The sequence below is a fragment of the Littorina saxatilis genome, linkage group LG10, assembly GCF_037325665.1.
Source record: "Littorina saxatilis isolate snail1 linkage group LG10, US_GU_Lsax_2.0, whole genome shotgun sequence".
NCBI lineage: Eukaryota > Metazoa > Mollusca > Gastropoda > Littorinimorpha > Littorinidae > Littorina > Littorina saxatilis.
The window spans coordinates 12,303,378-12,327,832 of record NC_090254.1 but is presented as its reverse complement, the minus strand read 5'-3'; the positions used below and the strand labels follow the sequence as shown (position 1 = coordinate 12,327,832).

The 24,455-nt window shown below is 42.1% G+C and overlaps 1 long non-coding RNA gene across 1 annotated transcript; it reads left to right on the top strand.

The window, feature by feature from the left end:
* Positions 1 to 7,887: 7,887 nt before the first annotated feature.
* Positions 7,888 to 8,256, top strand: LOC138979191 (uncharacterized). Its single transcript, XR_011459924.1, has 2 exons — positions 7,888 to 7,996; positions 8,038 to 8,256. It is a non-coding gene; the product is annotated as an uncharacterized lncRNA (long non-coding RNA).
* The last annotated feature ends 16,199 nt before the right edge of the window (positions 8,257 to 24,455 follow it).

Here is a 24,455-nt window from a genome sequence, read left to right as displayed (position 1 = left end):
TAACAAAACCAATCAATGCCATATCAGTATAACGCACACAATGCATCACACCAAAGATTCAATCATGAGTATAGAGAAAAAAAAGTTCAAATAATCAAAAAAGAAAAAAACATCCTTTACCTGTAGAAGACTGGGGTGCTTTTCGAGAGCTTGACTGGCCTGAAGTCACTCTGCTGGCCTTGTGTGAGCTTGGCCACACGCACATCAATGGTGAAGTCTCTGATCTCCCCATCCACAACACCCAGCTCACTGTCATTCACAACATTTGGCAGGCTCCTGGCCAGCTCCTTGAAAGAAGACAGTGTACTGCTTTCCTTGTGAGCCTGGGGATCAAGGCATGTCAGGTGCAAGATTGTTTTGTTTGTCAGGGGCAGCTTGTCCAGAAGGAAGATGGCAGTCTGTTCATAACCAGTCCTGAGCTTTTTTGCCATGTCCTTTGCCCAGTAAGACTTCTTGGGGTCTTTGATTGCTGTCTCGTAAGCTGAAAGGGCACTCTCTCCAACACACAGATTTCTGTCTGAAAGCTGATTCTCTCTCTTGGTCAGCTTAGACTTAAGTTCAATCAACTCCACAACACTTGACTGTGGAATCAGATCACTCTTCATGAACAGTGACACAACTTTCTTCACAACTTCAAACATTTCTGCATGTAGTCTGTGCAGAGTAGGCTTTTCGGACTGGAACAGTTTGACGAAGCCTTGGAACTTGCTGAGCACCCCCCTGTACATGTCCACAGTCGTCGAGAACTTTGTGAAGTCCCTGAAAAGGGCTGTCAGGAGGCGGTCTTTCCTGGTCTCGTTGCATGAAGACTTCGCTTGCTGTGCTTGGTTCTGCTGTATCACTGTGATCCTGGCTTGCCGTTCAGTGGAGATGGCATGTTTCCTGAAGAGCAGGTCGATGTCTGGCCTAAAACCAACCAGAACAGACACAAGTGTCAAGAAAATTGATGTCTACAAAAGGAAGAGTAAACCTGCATAAGCCAAGAAAAATATAATGTCTGTTTCTTATCTGGCCACCCACCACTGTTGCAGCCCCTGTTGCACCATGCGACGAAAGGATTTATCGTAGGTGCGCCAGTCACCCTTCTCCGCCATTAGCTGCTGCACTTCTTGAAAGTGAACAGCGAGTCCCTGCACGGCGGCCGGATATTGTGGCATATATATAGCCGTGAAAATATTCCACGCATTTGTCCAACTGTTTTCATTGAGTGTGGGCGTCCCGGATCTGCAAGCTCCCTTCTGCTGACCTTGCCACAGTGATATCATAGGAGACTGCCTCGTCCCCTTTCACCAGGATGGCAAGGTCGATTGCCTCATTGGCCCAGATCCTGCGTTTAACTTTATCCTCGACGAACAAGTCAACAGGCACCAATTTTGTCCTTTTTGGTTTGAAAAACTGAGATAAGATCGGTGACACTTTTCTCCTTCTTATATTACTTGGGTTGAGTTCAAGAAGTTGCCCATGGCCAGCTGTTGGATCTTGTGAGTTTGTAATTTCTGCTGCTTTTCATGGTCAAGGGTAGTTGGTTCTTTGTCTGTTCAAAAAACCCAAAAGTTCTTTAAACGAGGAGCTACCACAATCTTGAATTACAAATCATCATACACATTTTTACTTGGGAACATTGACCTAGCTTGCAAATAAAAACTGAATATAAAAAATAATATGAAGTGAGAAAGAGACAACAACCTTTCTTCTTTTTGCTCTGCGCCGGCATTGACGTCTTCTTGCTCTGCGCAGGCATTGACGTCTTCTTGCTCTGTACTGACTTCTTTGCCTTTTGACGAGCTGGAGCAGTAGCGATACCTAAACATAATGTATACATATACACACATGCACAGATGAAAGACTGCACTAAATGGTATTAAATGTCACATTAACTGAATAACAGAACAAAACTAAGTTACGGAGAACATAACTCTGAAACTAGCTTTGCAATGAAATACGTATACATGCGACTGATTTGCAACTCGGTGGAACTTTAATTTAGGAGTCATCAGAATAAAATGAAAACATTTAAATCTTCTGCAATACAGAAACTGTTTCAAACACCCGTTTACATTTTGAGTGGCTTGGAAAACATTAAGATTTATTTTCGAGCAAACCATATACCACTCAAATGGAAACCATATCACCACAATTGTGCTCTTAACATCACTCTAGATTAAAAGTAATCTCTTTATCAATTGCATGACTCTCCTTTCATCGGTATTTGAATATAAATCACAACCGTATTCATTTGACTATATCTCTACACAGATGAAGAAATATGTAGTTTCTATAAATGCGGGCCGACAGAGTGATCGTGTGCGTGAGTAAGAAAACTGACTTGGTGAAGAGTAAGAATGACTCATGCCAGAAAACCAGAAAAAACTCAGGTCCGTTTCAAATTTTAATCAGGGTTGCACATAGGTTTCAGTACACACGACCGGCATGGTTGGCCTAGTGGTAAGGCGTCCGCCCCGTGATCGGGAGGTCGTGGGTTCAAACCCCGGCCGGGTCATACCTAAGATTTTGAAATTGGCAATCTAGGGGCTGCTCCGCCTGGCGTCTGGCATTATGGGGTTAGTGCTAGGACTGGTTGGTCCGGTGTCAGAATAATGTGACTGGGTGAGACATGAAGCCTGTGCTGCGACTTCTGTCTTGTGTGTGGTGCACGTTAAAGGTCAAAGCAGTACCGCCCTGATATGGCCCTTCGTGGTCGGCTGGGCGTTAAGCAAAACAAACAAACAAACAAATCAGTACACACGAGATTATTGACACCTTGAGTCACTTTACAATAAACGACAACGTTCAAGTTTCAACGAATGAAGTAGACTCCTATCAATTCCAAACAAATACCATTAACTTAAGAGTTTCAAGGGGCTCTAACAAGTGACGGAATTTTGAGTTTAAGGGAATTCAAACAAGGTAAAAACTGACAGAAGAAACAAAAAAAAAAAGAAACACAGATTAGTCAATACATTCATAGAGTCAATGCAATGTCATCACGAAACTAACAACTGTTAACTTATAAATACGTTGTTGACTCACAAGGACTATAGACTAGAGTCTTAAAGACTAAGTGTCTGATAAATGAAGAAAAACCGTCGTGTTCAACGATGAAGAAAAATAATGAAAATATTAATATACAAATATGAAAAATATTCCAAGTCCCAGACCGAAACAAAAGACCAAAAAAGTTATAAAAAAGAAAATGTAGTCAGAGTCCATCAACGGAGCAAAACACCAAAAAAGTTATAAATAAAGTTAATCTAGTCCAATAAAGGCTGAAAACACCAGAATAGTTGTAAATTAGCCCAAGTCCAGTAATGAATAAAAGCATCAAAATTCTTATAAACAAACAACAGACATCTTGTATTAAGGGACATAAAGTCATTATACCACTCTAGAGTTATCCTCCCCAATATCCAAAACGTTGATTCATTTATACAAAAGAGGCTTTAATACAATAAGATTCCACAAAGAAAAACGTTCCTAACAGCAGGCAAAAACAATTTGAGTTTGAGAAATAAAAATGTTTCCAGAATTGTGAAAGCTCAACAATGGTCGACAATGTGAAAGTCACGAAGTCACATAAACCTAGCTTCTGTGACCTTTACCGGCCTCTCCAAGAAAAAGCTCACATTTTCTGTTTTAATCACAAATTCAATAAATGATTCCATGTTTGACCTATCCATACACCGGCACGGTTGGCCTAGTGGTAAGGCGTCCGCCCCGTGATCGGGAGGTCGTGGGTTCGAACCCCGGCCGGGTCATAACCTAATCATCGATGAATGCTCGCACTGAATCTCACCTAGCGTCCAGTGAGAAACAGACAAGATAAGCGGGTGTGGAGCAGCTGTTTCCATTTTGCAAATTCTCCCATTTAAGAGATCGAGCAAACTATCACTGAACTTAATCTAGCACCAATGTTCACTCCGTGAAGATGTAGTGTACATTGGCTGCAATGACTCAAATGGAATTCACAGATTGAGCGAACTGTTATTATTACATCAATGTGCACCATGTTCATGTTATAACATGGGTCAAATGGAATTCACCAATAAAGCAACCTATTTTTGTACTTTATCTTCGTTAGTGTTCACTCCGTCAAAATGTGTGTGGGTGGTGTGGATGTGGTTGGGTGTGGAGTATGACTGTCCGAATGATGGAATGTTTCTGAGCTTGGAAGAGTAAAAAATTATAAACCAATTTGCCAATAAAAATTACGTTTGAAATTACATCCAAGAGATTTCAATTACATATTCAGACATGATTTCAATGTATTTAAAGCAATATTTCCTGAATCCAAATCTGTATATTTATCTTGTGGTTCTATTGAAAACTTGTGCTCAAAACAACACAAAAATCCGTTTTGTGCAGATGAGGTTCACCTGGCTTATTGTCTCCCCAGTCCCTGTTCGATGAAAGTGTATGTGCCATATTTGGCACAGTGTCCTGGGCTATCTGACCGCCCAGCTCCAGACTTCTTCCCTCGTCCTGAAGCTGCGAGATGAGCTCTGATCGACTGCTCCCGTTTCCATTTTCTTTCCACTGTAGGAAAAATGAAGTGCCGCTGATGCCGGAAGAACGTTCTCTCCGAAATGTAACTCACATTGAGCAGGTAGAACAGCCGGAGAATTTTTGTCGGGCTGCAGCCAGAGAGCACAACAGCCGATGACAGGAGCAGGTTCCCGCAGGGCATCTGCTTTATGTACGGTTGGCTGGTCCACTCTCTGAAGAAAGAGCACTTGGAGCAGTTTTGTCGGACGTGGATGCAAGATCCCACTGTCTTTGATATGAAGGCCTTCGCAGGGTGAGAGCATCGAGGACAACTCTCAAACAGCTGCATCAAGTTTGCCTGGAAGACAATGTACTTGTCTTCCAGGTCGGGGCTGGGTCTCGGCTCAGGAGCATTCCTAAAACACACAGGTTATACACTTTCTTAGCACATAAAGGGTTACTATGGAAACTAGACATGTGCCAAACACAAGAACAAATGGTTTCACTGCTAGTGCTATGGATATAATTACTTCATGTTAGACATGTCGCAATGACAGGGAAATCCAGCATAAAACAAAAAAATGAAGGTGAAATCAGCTTCTTACTTGTGATGAGAAATTAAGCTAAATAATGTCACAACAAAAATGTTTATTGACATGTTTTTGGTGTTTTCCCCCCATTTAATAGACAAACAAGAAGGGCAAAGCCCACACGACTCACATGCTGAACAGACCTTGATCTTTCTTTCAGAATAATTTTACAATAAAACTGAGAAAAACAATATTTATTCAGTAAAGAAAATAATTACAAAAAACTAATGCGGGGGGGGGGGGGGGGGGGGGGGTGGGATAGAGCCACTTGTTAATTGCTTCTTGTTCACAAAAGCACTAATCAAAAAATTGCTTCAGGGGCTTGCAACGTAGTACAATATATGACCTTACTGGGAGAATGCAAGTTTCCAGTACAAAGGACTTGTTACCATCCAGAAGAAAAGATTAAAATGACAGATTTATTGTATTCTATCTCATCAATCTTATGTTTAATGAGATTCAGGATGCGTTTACTTAACCCATTTATGCCGAGATTTTATTTTTTTTATTTTCTTGCGTTTTTTAATAGCAAATAAAATTCTAAGACACAATATGTATTTCTTTTCTGATTTTTTTACTTTTTCTTGTGTCTACAGCATTTTTTTCAAGCGTCCTTTAAAAAGGACGCTAGGATCGAGAGGGTAGAGGTTTATCAAACATATACAATAGTGAAAGGAACAAGTTTCTAAAAGTTTTCAATGAAAATTTATTAACACAAACACTTGTTTTCAAAAAAGTTTTTAACTTTCGGTTTATAAACAATACAAAGTAACGGATTAACTGCCCATTATTTAAAAAAAAATAAACAAACAAAAAAACAAAAACAACCTCTGAACATGGTGCAAGTCACTCTCCTGTTACCCTGCCAATGTGAATAATCTGTGCAAACAAAATTGCTTTCAACGATTTTTGTACAGCTCGTCAGAGCTTTTCACTTTCATTGTGAGTGGTCAAGTGGTCAGTTACCGATTACACAGGAGTATGAAATGCCACAAAACAGTACTTTTGGTGCAGAGGGACATTGCACTTCAGGCAGATTTGTTTGACCTTTTTGCCACATTGTGCGCATCTTCTCTGCTTGGAGATGTGCTCCACCAGGTGATCCAACCCATCACATCTGATTGCTGGTGGAACTCTTCTGTCCAGCTTTGCCTCACGTTCGACAGGATGGTTAGGGAGCTCCAGACGGGCAGCAGCGTGTGACCTCTTGAGGTAGATGTCCGCGATGGCACGCCGAACTGCCAGAAGATCCATGGGAATGTACTCTGAGGCAGGTGTTGCCCTGTACATGTGCCATGTTTGCTGCACACACAGGTCAAGACAGAAGCTGAAAATGGCCCACCACCATTTCTTGGATCGTATGGAGACTCGGTATTTGGCAATGTTCTGGTCCATTCTGTCGCACCCGCCCATTGTCTTGTTATAGTGTTTGATCAGGAAGGGCTGCGAGATCTTGACTCGTTTTTTCTCTGCCTTGGACCACCGGGAGGCTGACTGCACGTGCAGGATGAATACCGGCGACAACATGGATTCCTCGATCTGTGCTATAATGAGATGTGTAATCTGTACCGTACTTGTACCTGTAGGTAAAAAACTAAACTTCATTATTCTCATCCCATGACTATAACGCCTAAACATTTTAAAAAACATTTATTAAAGTTTTCTTACCCTGCACAGCGACACTCATTGCTTGCATCACAGTCGGATCTGGAACATATATATACGTTTGTAAAGTCAGACAAAATGGTACTGCTTAGGGGTAAGAATACAAAACCCATTCAGAACCAGACTTCTTTTATAAGTCCTCTCTTTCTAATAACTATAATTTACAATCATTGACATGCTTAGGCAGCTTTATTGTAAGGCAAGAAAAAAAATTGGTATGTTTATTAAACAAATAAAGAAAATGTGGTAAATAAATTTTGATTTTTTTTTAAAGAAGGCCGGAACAAGTTTACAATAATTTGCAACATACTGGGTTTGGTCTCGTAGCAACAAATTCAATTGGTATGAGTTTAATGCAAGGCCTGTACCTGCTACATGTCATTTGGCTGGCTTGTTGGTTTTTAAAGAGGGGGGTTGGGGGGGGGGGGGGGTTGTTAACTCAAAAAAAAGTTTATGATTGGTAGTCAAAATTTTGTATCAAGATTACATCTTTTTATTTTTAAGGCTGCTTACCTTTAGCTAAAAACCTTTGGAAAGTTGATTCGTCCAGGAGCACTGTAGTTGTCGTTTGGCCATTTGCTGAGGTCCAATGTCCATGTCCATCTAAAAACGAGCATTAAAGTAATAAGCGCAAAAAAACGAAAAAGAAAAAAAAAACATACTTTTAAAAAAAGTCTACAGGTAGTTTTCAAAGACTTTTACACAACATATATTGGAAGTCACACATATGTTTGATCCCACACCTCTGATACTATGGACAGCACGGGCTCAAAGACAGATCCAACTGACAGTTCAGTGTGCCTCCTCTACCTGACTGCTGGCCACTTTCTTGACACACTGTGGACAGAGTTTGTGCGTGTGATCGGGACAAATGAACTCTCCACACTCGCCGCACATTTGCTTCGTTTTTCTGTCCAATCTCCAACTACAGAACAGGCACCGCTTCGGATTCTTGGCCAGATCAACGGCAATGTTTCGGCCAAGATTAACCTGCCTCTCTTGACCAGCTGGTCGACCCAGATATAGGACACCGTACAGAGGGAAGTTTTGCTCTGCATCAGCGATCCAGAACACTTTCATCCCATACCTGTCTGGTTTTGATGGGAGGTATTGGAGAAAAGAACACCTGCCTCGGAATGGAACAAGTTGCAGACCTGCCTACCCCCCCAAAGGTAAATTAGGGAGATCCTCCAAAGCTGGCCGGGGTCCAGGGGCCGCCAAGGCCCCGGTGGGGTCCAGGGGCAACGCCCTGGTGGGGGGTTCAGGGGGGCAAAGCCCCCCGACCGAAAATGGTTTTAAGGATTTATAAAGTGTATTTTGAGGCCTTTCCTAACACCAAATAAATGGGATATGCCTTTTTGAAAAGCTATGAAAAGTACAATAAAACTATAACAGAGCTTGGTTTTCTTTGAGAAGACAGCTCATATGACTGGCCTGGCAGTTGTAATCACATCTACATCAAGTGTATGTATTAAGCAATGGCTTGAAAAAGACAGCATGGGACAGGCAGATAAAATATGTGAACATATTTTAGTGACTTTTCACTCCAGGAAAACCCAATTCATACAGATGAAAACAAGTTTGCGTTTTAATGAAACAGATCCTGTGATTGGTCAGAATGCCCCAACTCATTAAAAATTACCGGTCATTAAATAGAGCTTAAACAATGACCACGAGTTGATTACTGGAAAATAAACCACTCATGGGTATTTGCTGTCCAGAAACCCCTCAAAAAAGAAGGGAAAATGTGTGTGAAAGAAAACAAAACAGGAGCAGAGTGATACAATAGGAATACAGAGACATATTTTCTTGGGACTTGACCCTTGCAGGTAGGTGGACTGAAAGTAGTGTGTGAACAGAACAGAACCAATTCTGTCTGTTTACAACCGCATGAAAGCAGGAAAGAGATTGTCGTCAGATTCAATTACAATAACATTAACATGCTTCCATTTGAAACTTCTCGGTCTTCATCGTGGATTGATGCCCTCCCAAAGTCTAATTGAAGCCCTCTGTCGCTTCGCTCCGTCGGGCTTCAATTAGCTTTTGTCGGGCGTCAATCCCCGATGAAGACTTCAAAGTTTCAAATGGAAGCATGTTAATTACTTAATGTGTAATTGAACAGGTGGGGGCCTCATCAGATCAAAAAGCTGTGTCTGGCAAGAACCGTAGTGAAGGCATTACATCCGCATCAAAGCGACGAAGGAAAGTGTCCATTCTAGCTCTGCCCTCCAAAGTCAAACAGCAGTAAGTCCACTCATAATAAAGCCAAAATGAAGTACAGTAGTCCCTTCCATTTCCGGCCCTTTCGTGGGCGTGAACCTACCCGGAGCGGCCAGCTTTCCCATGACTAATGAGTTTTCCTTCTATAATTGACTCTTAATGGCCGTTAACCTGTCTGACGCGGTCAACGGTCACTGATTTTTGCCCTAAGGTGCCCCTCTTACTCGACAGGAGCGGCCACTTAACGGCCACTTGTCACTTTCGCGGGTGAGCGCCTGTGGTGTGTGTGTGTGTGTGTGTGTGTGTGTGTGTTGTGTGCACAGACGGCACAGCACGAGCAGACGACATGAATACTTACGCATGCGCAAACTGTAAATACAGACATGCGCATACATGTACATTTACGGCAGTCACTTCCGGATCGATCACAGCTGATGTGAGTTTGAAACACTTGTTTATCTGACACTCAAATACATATATAATAATCCAAACAACACACATAGAAACATACGAAACAATAGCTTAGCCAGGACGATCGAGTTAAACACGCAAATAATTAAGATGTATAAACGAAAGCAAAACTAACAGAGACAATGAATCGGCGGCTCGTGGATGATCGCTTTCTTTTCTTCATGAAAACTTGATCGTGTTTTGGGGTTTTTTTTGGAGGAGGAGGGGGCCTGTAATGAACGGCCACCTGATATTTGCGGTCACCTTTGCAATGACTAATGGGTGACCGGATATGGCAGGTACTACTGTATTGCCAGTCATAATTATGATAATATGACTGGCAATACTTCATTTTGGCTTTAAAGGGCAGGCTAAAGGTAGTCACTTTGATTAACTGGAAATAATTCATGCAAGTTTTTGTCTTAGCTTTTCTTACCTGAATTATTGCGTAAAGCCATGAGGACCACTCATCCTCCTACCTCTGGTGTAATGAGGGTAGTAGTCCATTTTTGCCGCAAGTATCTGGATAAAAAAAAGCATACACAATAAAATATTTTGTGTTGCCTCAACATGCATGTCCACCCCCCCCCCCCCCCCCCCCCCCCCCTGTGACCATCTTATCAAGTTGCAGATATTGCTAGTGGTCAGTGTGTTCCCAACACAAATGTGACAAAGGGGTACTGGTTTTTGTTTTCTTAGGTTGAACTTGAAGAATATTGTAGTAATGAATGTTTTTGTTCACAATAATTTTGACTCGGTTTAAAGACTTTCATCTGGAATGTTCATAGATCAACCCATAAAAGTTGATCAAATTCCCTTACCAATAAATACACTTTAATTTTCCATGACCAGTGGCTGAACTTTTGTAGTGTAACACTGACATTATAGTGACAGTCAGTGACTGTCACCGACAAGTCAGCATGCACTGTGACCTGAGAAACTATACTCAAATGAAGCACAGCACTCTGAACGTTTTCACAAGACAGATTTTACTCGAATTTGCAAATGTGTTCTTCGGGTTGGTTGACTAAACGCTTACAATTACATCGAAAGAAATCGATGCGCAGAAAGTTCACCTTCGACAATCATTGTCACAATGTTCAGAATCCGAGCAGTCACTGACTCAGCTCTGACTCGACTGAGTTGTGGAGAGAGCGATGTGGAAAGTAAAAATCAGGCTTATGATCAGCATTGTATCCCGCAGTGGGGCACTGCGGTTATGAAATTAAAGGCCCCTCCTGTTTTTGGATCCGCAGGAGCTTTCTAGTTTGCTGTTAGGTAGATTTTTGGTTCCTCTTTCCTGTCATGCTCTCTTTTCCTTCATGAATTCTTTTCTTTTTTCTGCCTTCTTGCTCATTCACCTGTATTTTTTTCCAAAAATCTCTTCTCTTGCCGCTTGTCTCGCGATTCATGTCTAGTTTAATCTGTTAGTGTTCTGATGTAAGTCCAGCAGTAGATAGGTTAAGCCTATTTTAACATACTGGAAACTGGTAATCTTCCAGTAGGTATTAATTTAGTTTTACTAAAGCCTGCTGGGACACAAGTAATGGGTTAGTGCATTTGTAAACAGGAATCGCTTGACAAGTGGCCCCCTTCATCCCCCCCTTCCTCGTCCTGATATGGCTCTGCGTAGTCGGCTGGACGTTAAGCAACAAATAAACAAACAAAATCAGCATTGTATTTCAAATTACTTACGTATATATTTTACATTGCAAAACAATCAAATAAAGTCGTCAAAAGTTGTTTACCAGCAGAGCACATCAGAAAAAATGGCGTCCTTTCACAGCTCCAATGAGGGCGGAAGGTAAAATTTCGTCTTACTGTGGTGATCGAACCATTTGAAGATCAATGGATCCGTGATGGCTCATAGTGTGAATTGTGTATCTTTTCACAAAAGACAAGTTTCGCAAAACGAGAAGAAGCACGAATGGAATACGTATTTCATTATTTCGAGTAAAACAAAATTCCCACAAATCTAATTTTTTTTACAAGGAACACTCAGATAAAAATATATTTGACAATTTATCGTAGTTGCCTTAAAGACCCCATTTTCCAAAGGTCAACATAAGTCTCAAAATTACTTTTTGATTTTTTTCCTAAACGGTAAATCCCAAATTGATGCCATTTACAGACAAGACACTTTGGGCACTGTCTTCTCGATAACGCATAGGGTCGATGCTGTCAGTCGAATGGGATTGCAGAAAAGGGGCCAAACCTTAGGTCGACCGATTTTCGGTCGACCTAAATCGAAAGTGTTGTAAAATGGGGGCCTTAGGGCGACAATTGGTCGACCTAAGGAGGCTTTAGGATTTATATATATAAATATATATATACATATAGAGAGAGAGAGAGAGTGAGGGGGGGGGGGGGGGGGATTGAAGAGGGGTTATCACCAGGTCGACACCGGTCGGCTTTTCGTGCATCGCCTAAAAAAGTACAAATGAAATAGTTTATCTTACCTTATAGTATTCGTCCTGATATGGCTCTGCGTAGTCGGCTGGACGTTAAGCAACAAATAAACAAACAAACAAACCTTATAGTATGCCAGATGTGTGGCAAACAGAAGTAACTTTGTAAACGATGGCGTACTGTGTGCGTCGACAGGAGCAATCGCGTGTGTAACAAAGAATGCAGTAACTGCCAGAGATGCTTCCTGTAGATCTAAGCCTTCTCGCTTCCGGGATGTTGTACAACTCACGCGCAGCATCAAATAAGGAGAAACGCAGTTACTCCTCTTTAGCAAGTATGGGTGCTGCAAAACCCGCGCACACCATAATAGGGGTGGTTGTGTTCACTGCTCTTTACAAAGTATGGGTACTGTGCTACCCACATCATCTGATCCGTTATAGTAAAGTTATGTAACTTATTAAAAAAAATCATTTTCATGAAAACACACAAAAATAAACTGGGTTAGGGCAAAGTAGGTTTATGACAAATACATAAAATTTGGTTAGAATATGCTTAATGGTTCCAGAGATATTAAGGTTTTAATGTGTCTCTGGGTAGTAGAATACCCAGGAAGCACGGCGAAGGTTAATCAATTGTCGCAATATCGAAGGAAAATGCACTCTTGTGATGCTTTCCGTGGCTGATGTCCCTTGATTCGAGGCAACATGGCGACTGTCAGGGAACATTTTGACAAACTAGACACTGACCAGGTAAGTGATTGATTTGTAGGCCACAGGAAATGTTGTTTATAATCAAATAGGGATTTCATTTCAATACAACGTGTGTCGCGTATTTGCGTACCGATAATAATTTGGCGTGCAAAATACGCCCAAATTGTACTGGTAAACAGGTCTGAATAGGCATATTTGAACTTTTCAAACAGCGCCTGTGACCTTGACATTCAAAGGAGGTCACTCAAAAACTATATGCTTTTTGAGGTCTTGTCACATACTTCCCTCATGCCAAGTTTTAAGTTTCTGGTATCCATAGTCTCTGAGAAAAGTCAAAGTTTTCCACAGACAGACAGACGATGGAAGGTCATTACATAGACTCACTTTTTGCTTAGCAAGTGAGTAAAAAAAAGCACAGTATCCTCACCTTCTTCGTTGTTGTTCAATGAAAGACCTGGAGCAGCTGCTGGTGGGGGCACCGGCAGTATTGCGGGCAGCCGATCTGACACTGAAGGCTGCTGTTTTTCTGAAATACACACGCACCACAATGTTGCTTTAGAAAAAATAACCAGGAACAGTAAATTCTATTTCTAAATAAAAAAAACACACAATAAAATAAAGGCAGAGAGAGAATTATATTAAATGTAATAGCAAACAGCTGTTTAAAGCTCATAACCATTTTGATGGGGTGGGGGTGGGGGGAGGGAGGTCATTACAGAATGTTATTTTTGATGCACCTATACTAATCGTCATAAAAAACTTTACACATATGTTTAGCTGTAGCATTTTGTGATGCGGTCAGTTATAGGAAAACCAAGTATATTGCCAGAAAGGTAATTCATTCCCCTACTGTTTCCAACAAAGATTTTTCTTTTTCATTAATTAGTGCGTATGCAGTGAACCCGCGACCGAGGACACCCCCAAAATCAAATTTGCAGACACTAAAATACACAAAAAATCAAAAGAAGCAAGAATGACCCTGTTTTTGATCTCCGATTAAAGAACAACTTATTTTCTACCCATACAAATTAATTTGGATCAGCTGTTGTGCCTAGCAGTGTTGTTTTTCCATTTTGAAAAAGACAGGCGTCAGCCTCGACTGAAGCTGTAAAGGCCTGTTTTGGCGTCATTTTTTGTGGGGTATGTGTGTAAAATCCCTGTTGTTTTGCAATTGCTGTTTGGATTGCTTTTAAATTTGACATGGGTATTGACAACACAATTGACTAATAGTATGTAAAATATCATCGCGTTTTGATGAGTTTCTTGGACGTACTGGAACTTTTCAGAAAAGGTTTATTAATTTATTAATTACTTTGTACAGTATATTGTGGCAAAAATTCTGCATTTTGCACACTTCAACACAAATGAATATTACAATTGGGGATCAATTTTGGTTAGGTGGTAGGGAAATGTGACCTGTTTTTCGTAATTGTTGTTTCGCGATCTGAGGATTCCCTATCGGCTCTTACCGCCGTGAAGAGAACTCAGCTAGATCACCCACTGTTGGTCGAAATCCAAGAGCTACATGCATCTCTGATTGAAGAAGGCAAAAGGATTGTGTTTGCATGGGTGCCATCCCATGTTGGAATTAGAGGCAACTCTGCAGCTGATCAAGCTGCTAAAGAAGCCAGAGAAAGACTCATCACTGACAAACACACAAAGCATTCAGATTTCAGAACTCGCACCAACATGTACATAAAGTACCTATGGCAGAGTGAATGGGACGAATGTGAAGAAAATAAACTTCATAAGATCGTCCCCCAGCTGTCGGACAGCCTACCCCAATGTCGCCTCAACAGGAAAGAAGAGACAGTTCTCTGTCGCTTACACATTGGGCACAGTCACATTACACATTCGTATCTGCTGAAAGGTGAAGATCCACCATACTGTTTTGGATGTGACGAACCATGGACATTAGAACATGTTCTCACAAAATGTGTAGACGTTCAAGAATTTCGAGACAAACACTACAATGCGGAAACACTGAAGGTTTTATTCCGGGATGTTCCCCCGGACAAGATTTTTAACTTTTTAAAAGAGATCAAGATTTTTTACAAGATTTAAAGTACCAGAAGTGAAAATTATTAATTTTTAGAACCTTCTTTTACAGTGATAGATTTGAATGTAAATAGTCTGAAACGTAGAACTTGCCATATGAAGGGAAAAGAAAATAACTGCATCGGTCTCGAATAGCAGCTAGCATCTGCTGAAGAGACATTAAACCCCAAAAACCAACCAACCACTCACCTGCAAAATTCTTGTCACAGATGTCCATGGTTTACCACCCAGGGGTTTCTCCTGGAGAAGTTTGTTTCCAGTTGTCAGGCAGACATGGCAGTAGTTGCACATAACATGAGCGTCTAAGCAAATGACAGTCAGCATGTCTACAACACACCCTATTCCAATGTGGGACGAGTGCCCCCTGGTCAGCCGTGATCCGTCGTAGCTTACACTGATGTCAAGAACATTATCATCAGACAGTGTCATTCCATTATGCGTTGCGTGCATCTGTCTGACCTGACGGACAGCCTCACTGAATACTTTCTCCTCCAGTACATCAAGTCGTTGATAGAGTTTATCAGCTTTCTTCTGGAAGGTTTTGTGATGCATGCCTGCCAAATCTAAACTTTCACCATTTTTTTAAAATTGTTGAGCACCAAGCCCACATACCAAGGACGAATAAACGGCTTGCCTGTTGAGACCATAATCCGTTTGAGCGCTTTTTTTGGAAGCAAGGTATCCAGTGGTACCTGGAACAACTTCCTCACACGTTGAACAAGAGACATGGGCTACGAGCATCCGCCAACTTTTGCACATATGAAGAATCCATACAACCTGGCTGTTTAATTAATTTCGTAACGGACGCCTGTGTTACTGCGTACGTGCATGCAAACGCCGGTTTGCATACGCACACGTACTCCAGTGCGTGTGTGTGCGTGTATGTATGTATGTATGTATGTGTGTGTGTGCGTGCGTGCGTGCGTGTGGGTGTGTGTGTGTGTGTGTGTGTGTGTGAGAGAGAGAGAGAAAAGGAAAAAGAGTAAACAGGACAAAAAACTTTTATTTCTGTCACGGATGTAGAGGGAATTTGCATGAAATGAATCCATCTCTTAGCTGTGTGGGATGAGTGTATTTTAGTGTGTGTGTGTGTATGTGCATGAGCATGTGTGTGTGTGCAAAAGGAAAAAGAGAGTAAAACTAAAAGGATAAAAAACCTTTTATTTCTGTCCTGTTGTAGAGGAAATTTGCTTGTAAGGAATCTAGCTTTTAGCTGTTTGGGATGAGTATTTTAGTGGTGGGGTGTAACGGAGTGCTCACATCATCCGTTAGTGATACGGGACATCGGCCATCGTTCCTGGATAGCCATATATATAGGCTGTAAGGACGATAAAAAACAATAAACAACCTGTCAGCCTCACATCTGGCTCCTCGCCCCCCCCCCCCCCCCCCCCTAATTGGCGCAGAGGCGCGTCCCCCGGGTGGTGGATGGGGGAGCCTTCTCTACTAACTTCTGAGAGAAGGTCGCATCACTCTCAATGCCGTGAACCTAATTAGGATCTTTTTCTTGTCTCTTCTCTATTTCTGCCTCCCCTAAGTCCTTTTACTTACCTTTTCTAACCCATAAAATTCTCCACCTTTTTTTCCCAAAATATGGTGAATTCCAAGTTAGTCATGTGTGACCAGGGCATGAGTGGCTGACACCTTAATACTCAGGGCGTATCTTGTGTAGTTTTGATGGCTTCAAGTAGAAAAGAAGAAAGTGTTTTGGCTAGATTACACACTGGTCACACTTATATAACACATGTTCACCTGCTTAAAGGCATATGTACTCGATGACTATACACGCTAATTGCTTTACCAACAGCTGGAGACATGCTAAATTAAGTTCCATGCAAAATATTGTGGTCTAGGACCCCTTCAATGTTGAGATATGTTAATTTTCATTTTGATCTGGATCGTCCTATTTATAGATTTGGCAACACATGTAACGTTGATGCAAGGGAGCTAACACCGCGGCTTTGTTGACATCCTCACTTTTTCAGAGGCTAGAACAAGCTGTAATGCATGTATTATGGTCCGCGCATGGTGACATATCGTCATTATATGGTCTTATGGTGCGTTTGACATCGATTATGGGCAAACTACACTTTGTAAACACGGGAGCGCGTACATATATATGCCTTTAACCTTTGCCGGATGCCGCTTTTGACTACACACTCCCGACGATGCGGGTTTGTCTGAACCCATACATTTGAAAGAGGGTTTTTACCGTTTATTCCTCTAACGACGATGCGGGTTTGTCTGAACCCATACATTTGAAAGAGGGTTTTTACCGTTTATTTCTCTAACGACGGGGTGGGTTCAGGGAAACCCACAGCGCTACTTCAGTGGTTGCATCGAGTTTCTCCCTTCACCGACCTCTTGCAGGGGAGGGAGAGGGGGAGGGAGAGGGGGACTGAGGGAGAGGGGGAGGGAGAGACTGAGAGAGACTGAGAGACTAAGAAAGAGAGAGAGAGAGACTAAGAAAGAGAGAGAGAGAGAGACTAAGAAAGAGAGAGAGAGACTAAGAAAGAGAGAGAGAGAGAGAGAGACTAAGAAGAGAGAGAGAGAGACTAAGAAAGAGAGAGAGAGAGAGACTAAGAACGAGAGAGAGAGAGAGAGAGACTAAGAACGAGAGAGAGAGAGACTAAGAACGAGAGAGAGAGAGACTAAGAACGAGAGAGAGAGAGAGACTAAGAAGAGAGAGAGAGAGAGACTAAGAACGAGAGAGAGAGAGAGACTAAGAAAGAGAGAGAGACTAAGAAAGAGAGAGAGACTAAGAGAGAGAGAGACTAAGAAAGACGAGAGAGAGAGGGACTAAGAAAGAGAGAGAGAGAGACTAAGAAAGAGAGAGAGACTAAGAAAGAGAGAGAGAGAGACTAAGAAAGAGAGAGAGAGAGACTAAGAAAGAGAGAGAGAGAGAGACTAAGAAAGAGAGAGAGACTAAGAACGAGAGAGAGAGAGACTAAGAAAGAGAGAGAGAGAGAGAGAGACTAAGAAAGAGAGAGAGACTAAGAAAGAGAGAGAGAGAGAGACTAAGAAAGAGAGAGAGACTAAGAAAGAGAGAGAGAGACTAAGAAAGAGAGAGAGAGAGACTAAGAAAGAGAGAGAGACTAAGAAAGAGAGAGAGAGACTAAGAAAGAGAGAGAGAGACTAAGAAAGAGAGAGAGAGACAAATAAAGATAGAGAGAGAGAGACTAAGAAAGAGAGAGAGGGAGACTAAGAAAGAGAGAGACTAAGAAAGAGAGAGAGAGACTAAGAAAGAGAGAGAGACTAAGAAAGATAGAGAGAGAGACTAAGAAAGAGAGAGAGAGACTAAGAGAGAGAGAGACTAAGAAAGAGAGAGGGAGACTAAGAAAGAGAGAGAGGGAGACTAAGAAAGAGAGAGAAAGACTAAGAAAGAGAGAGAGAGACTAAAGAAAGAGAGAGAGACTAAGAAAGAGAGAGAAAGACTAAGAAAGAGAGAGAGACTAAGAAAGAGAGAGAGAGAGACTAAGAAAGAGAGAGAGAGAGACTAAGAAAGAGAGAGAGAGACTAAGAGAGAGAGAGAGACTAAGAAAGAGAGAGACTAAGAAAGATAGAGAGACAAATAAAGAGAGAGAGAGAGACTGAGAGAGAGAGACTAAGAAAGAGAGAGAGAGACTAAGAAAGAGAGAGAGAGAGACTAAGAAAGAGAGAGAGACTAAGAAAGAGAGAGAGAGAGACTAAGAAAGAGAGATAGAGAGAGACTAAGAAAGAGAGAGAGAGAGACTAAGAGAGAGAGAAAGAGACTAAGAAAGAGAGAGAGAGAGACTAAGAAAGAGAGAGAGAGAGAGACTAAGAAAGAGAGAGACTAAGAGAGAGAGAGAGAGACAGAGAGAGACTAAGAGAGAGAGAAAGAGACCAAGAAAGAGAGAGACAAAGAAAGAGAGAGAGACAAAGAAAGAGGGAGAGACAAAGAAAGAAAGAGAAAGAGAGAGAGACTAAGAAAGAGAGAGAGAGACTAAGAAAGAGAGAGAGAGAGAGACTAAGAAAGAGAGAGAGAGAGACTAAGAAAGAGAGAGAGAGAGACTAAGAAAGAGAGAGAGAGATACTAAGAAAGAGAGAGAGAGAGAGAGACTAAGAGAGAGAGAAAGAGACTAAGAAAGAGAGAGACTAAGAGAGAGAGAGACTAAGAAAGAGAGACTAAGAAAGAGAGAGAGAGAGACTAAGAAAGAGAGAGACTAAGAAAGAGAGAGAGAGACTAAGAAAGAGAGAGAGAGAGACTAAGAAAGAGAGAGAGAGACTAAGAAAGAGAGAGAGACTAAGAAAGAGAGACTAAGAAAGAGAGAGAGAGACTAAGAAAGAGAGAGAGAGAGACTAAGAAAGAAAGAGAGAGAGACTAAGAAAGAGAGAGAGAAAGAGAGACTAAGAAAGAGAGAGAGACTAAGAGAGAGAGAGAGACTAAGAAAGAGAGAGAGAGAGAGACTAAGAAAGAGAGAGAGACTAAGAAAGAGAGAGAGAGAGACTAAGAAAGAGAGACTAAGAAAGAGAGAGGGAGACTAAGAAAGAGAGAGAGAGAGACTAAGAAAGAGAGAGAGAGAGAGACTAAGAAAGAGAGAGAGAGAGAGACTAAGAAAGAGAGAGAGAGACAAAGAGAGAGAGAGAGACTAAGAGAGAGAGAGAGAGACAAAGAAAGAGAGAGACAAAGAAAGAGAGAGAGACTAAGAAAGAGAGAGAGAGAGACTAGAAAGAGAGAGAGAGACTAAGAAAGAGAGGGAGACTAAGAAAGAGAGAGAGAGACTAAGAAAGAGAGAGAGAGAGACTAAGAAAGAGAGAGAGAGAGACTAAGAAAGAGAGAGAGAAAGAGAGACTAAGAAAGAGAGAGAGACTAAGAGAGAGAGAGAGACTAAGAAAGAGAGAGAGAGAGACTAAGAAGAGAGAGAGAGACTAAGAAAGAGAGAGAGAGACTAAGAAAGAGAGAGAGACTAAGAAAGAGAGAGAGAGAGACTAAGAAAGAGAGAGAGAGAGACTAAGAAAGAGAGAGAGAGAGACTAAGAAAGAGAGAGAGAGAGACTAAGAAAGAGAGAGAGACTAAGAAAGAGAGAGAGAGACTAAGAAAGAGAGAGAGAGACTAAGAAAGAGAAAGAGAGACTAAGAAAGAGAGAGAGACTAAGAAAGAGAGAGAGACTAAGAAAGAGAGAGAGAGAGACTAAGAGAGAGAGAGAGACTAAGAAAGAGAGAGAGAGACTAAGAAAGAGCTAGAGAGAGAGACTAAGAAAGAGAGAGAGAGACTAAGAAAGAGAGAGAGAGAGAGACTAAGAAAGAGAGAGAGATAGACTAAGAGAGAGAGAGACTAAGAAAGAGAGAGAGAGACTAAGAAAGAGAGAGAGAGAGAGAGACTAAGAAAGAGAGACTAAGAGAGAGAGACTAAGAGAGAGAGAGAGACAGTCAGATAGACAGACAGTCAGATACACGGATAGACGGATAGACAGATAGACAGACAGACAAACAGACAGAGCAACTGACAACAGACAGACAGACAGAGAGATACGGACAGACAGAGAGACAGTCTCTTGGAGACAAACAGGCAGACAGACACTGTTCCGCCGCTTTGGTAATTATGGGTGTAGCAGAACCCGCGCCGTCGGCAGAGGGATAGTTACAATCACTACTACTCTTTAAAAGTATGGGTTTGTGTGAACCCGCGCCATCGGTAGTGTTTATGTAAATTATCATAATCAATTAATTTTAATGTTTTGTCATGTACACACTGAAAATTTGCAGACAGAGAGCAAATTAGGTGTGTGAGAGATACTTAAAATTTCAAAACGATACCTTTAATGGTTCCAGAGTTACAATGATTTTAGTGTGTCTCTGGGTACAGGTGAACCCAGGAAGCACGGCAAAGGTTAAAAGAGAAGAGGCACCATGGTGCCACGCCTGTGATAATAATTTTACTGTGATACATTTCCTGGCTTTGTTTTTTGAAATTGGTTTAATTTAAATGTGTGTAATGTTAAACTTGTGGGGTCCTGATTTGGCCTATATGTGACCCTCCACCACGAAATGAGTCGCATGTCACCTCGCGCGGTTCTGCGCTAGGCTTAATGTAAGTCCAGGCAGTGTCTGGTAACAGTGTGAGGGTCACCTTAGTCACAGGCTTATAACTCAAACAGTGTTCGCTCTTTTCTAAAACGGGTTGCACCACTGGATAGAGCATAAAAAAACTCTTTAGAAAAATGTAAAAAATATGAAAATCAGGCAAAGGTGACATGCGACTCATCCCGTGGTGGAGGGTCACATAATGGTCCGCTGGACCCAAACAATTTTAAAAATCCTTGACACGTAGGGTTTCGATTTAGCTTTTATGTTCCCTTCAGGTGACGTTCCTAATTTTGTTTAGTAAAATAGGTTTAATTTAAATATGTGTAATGTTAAACTTGTAGGGTCCTGATTCGGCCTATATGGTCCGCTGGACCCAAAAAGCAACAACTAATTAACTCTAGTCTGTATTGTGCTCGTTCAGCACTATAAGTCTTTCTTTAAGTTTTGTTCTGCCTCTGATTTGCTACAAAGACACGATCTTGCTCTTTTTTGGGCATCACTGTTCACATCCTGAAAGTGAGAGAAATGGCCGTGCACACAAACATCAACACACAGTGCCTCACTCTACATCCCATGAAAAAAAAGAAAAAAATGTCAGACTGTATTGTTCTGTCTCTCTCTCTCGCTCGTTGTTTTGGGGGCCCGGTAGCTCAGTTGGTAGAGCACTGGACTTGTGATCGGAAGGTCGCAGGTTCGAATTCGGGCCGGGACGGACACGGGTCAACTTTATGTGCAGACCCAGAGACGGAAGCCATGTCCCACCCCCGTGTCATCACAATGACACGTAAAAGACCTTGGTCATTCTGCCATAAGTGCAGGTGGCTGAATACACCTAAACACGCAGACACCTGGGTAGCGCGACTCCGTTGCTGCTAGCTTTCCACTGGGAGGAAGCGACCCGAATTTCCCAGCAATGGGACAATAAAGTAATGAAAATGAAAATGAAAAATGAAATTTTTTTTAAATCCAATGACTCCGCTTCAGGGCCGGATGATATCCATTATCAACTTTTGGGTCATCTCCCTGAAAACGTCCTGACAGTTCTTTTAACTATTTTTAATCATATCTGGTCTACTGGAACTTTTTCTCCTGACTGGCGAAAGGCCATAATTATTCCCATTCCGAAGCCTGGAAAGGATCATTCGGATCCTAATATACTGTTCAAAAAAAGAAACGCATAGTTGCTACTTGCCAAATTTGTTTTATTTTTCGAAAAAATTCACAGAAAATCCAATATTTAGATTATTTGTTTGAAATTTGGTATGGACACAGTTGAATGCACACACAGTTCATTTGCATCTTCAAATCAATCAGTCAATCAATACGATTGGGTGCCGAGGCTGTCAAGTCAGTAGGGGGTGTGACTGCCTTGAGCAGCAACAACTGCCCGGCACCTTCTGGGCATGGACTGGATCAGATGCCGGATATCTTGCTGTGGGATGGTGTCCCACTCCTCCTGAAGTGCCTGCAATAGATCGCGGTGATTTGCCGGCGCTTCTTCTCGCCTGCGCACACGTCTGTCCAATTCATCCCAGAGGTGTTCTATCGGGTTCATGTCTGGCGACATGGATGGCCAGGGAAGCACCTGGACATGGTGGTCGGTGAGGAACTGGGTGGCGAGTCGTGCTGTGTGCGGGCGAGCGTTGTCCTGCTGGAATATGGCATCCTGGTCAGCCAGAAGAGGAAGGGCGTGTGGGCGCAGAATTTCCTCCACGTATCGCTGGGCAGTTATGCGCCCTTGGACGTGCACCAGGGTGCTCCTTCCAGCGGTATTGATCGCCCCCCACACCATGACGCCTCCACCACCATGAACGGGTGCCTCATCCACACAGTTGGGCGCGTAACGTTCGTTTACTCTCCGGTAGACCCTCCTCCGACCATCATGTCGCTGGAGCAGGAAGTAGGACTCGTCGCTGAACCACACGTGTCTCCAGTGATTCCGGACGGTCCAGCGAAGGTGCTGGTTGCCCCACTGCACTCGGTTCTGGCGATGGCGGCGGGTGAGGACAGCTCCTCTGTGAGGTCTGCGAGCTCTCAAACCAGCTTCATGCAGGTGGTTCCGCACGGTCTGGTCCGATAATCGGTGTGGCCCGGGGAGAGCCTGGACAGAAGATGAGGCCGACAGGAAACGATTCCGGAGGTGGCGGAGCCGTATGAAGCGGTCGTGAGCAGCAGTTGTCGCCCTTGGTCTTCCCGCTCGTGGCAAGTCAGCAACGGAGCCAGTGGCTTGACACCTGACCCACAGTCTACTGATGGTGCTCTGGGACACGTGGAAGTGCCTGGCGATTGCACTTTGACTTTGGCCTGCTTGTAAACGACCCAATGCAATTTGGCGGTCTTCTCTGCTCAATCGGGCCATCTTTCGTCGCTGAATTGTCGTCTGATTTCTTTGTGGCGAACAATCCGCTTTTATGGGTTTTGGAAGACATGGTGAGAGCTCAATATTCCCCGAGTTTCACGAGATTACACTGAAGCATGACGAGTGGTCATGCCAAATGAGCAATTTTGACATTGTAGCCACTGATAACGCATGCGTCACGTGCAGAGCTCACTTGTGTCAATGGACGAAAGGTCGACGACCAGATAAACATTTTCTGCAGTTTGGTGGATATCCTTGTAGCCATATAACTAAATTAACCAAATATTACAAGCTATGCGTTTCTTTTTTTGAACAGTATAATTATCGGCCGATAGCCTTAACCAGCTGTCTTTGTAAGACGATGGAGAGACTGGTGCATGAGAGGTTGCTGTGGCACTTGGAAAGGATCAACTCTTTGGACATAGTCCAGTGCGGTTTCCGAAAACATGATCATTTGATTCGTTTTGAATCATTTGTTCGTAACGCATTATTTGCTCTTTCAAGTTCTTAATTTTACAGATTATAATGTGTACCGGTGATCATATTTTTAACAGGATTAATAAAAATTGAAAGTGCCTCTGTGTGTATGTGTGTCTGTCTGTCTTTTGTCTGTTTCAACAGCATGGGTCTAAACCACTCACACACATGCACACATATGCACAGAGAGAGAAAACTATGTGTGACACTAGCTCAGCGTCATAGGAGGGGTTTTCAATTTGGGGGCAAAAATGAAAAAAAAAATCGGGGGCGGAATAATCTTCACCAAAGGAATCAGCAATAATTTTATGTTGAGCTATACACATTCCGTATTTCATAGGTCACTTCTTGCCACTTTTACAAAACTATGTGAAGAAATATAAAAATGTGAAAAAATGTACACATGTGAAAATGTCCGTCGTGTCACGGACAAGTTTTTTTTATTTTTTTTATGATAAATTTAATCACTCAGTCCATTTCTTTTCAGTTACACAACACACAGATCAGCCTTCAATGGAATAAATCAAAATATGTGGGTTTTGTTTTAAAGAAAGTGCATTGATTACAGAAAATAATAGAGTAGAAAGAAAAAGTAATAAATCACAGCACACGTCAACACACATAAAACTGAAACAAATGCACACATTTATGTGAAACTTTTTTTTACTAGTAACTCTAAACGATGGCAACAAGCACCCAAAACCCTTGATTATGAAACAACATCTTTGGTTTGCAAATTATTAGTGTGCAGTGTGACACGATGGACACGCTCGTGACACGATGGACACGCTCGTGACACGATAGACATTTGCACATACAAAAGGAAGCAAGTTTGAAAATTACATTTTTTTAAAATTGGGTATTAAACTAAGCAAACAAAAAGCAGAATTGGAATGCCTTTCCACATTACATGGCATTTTTATAAAACTGAACGAGTCAAGAGGAACGACTGAAAAAGTGTAAAGGTAACCGTCTTTAAACTTAATG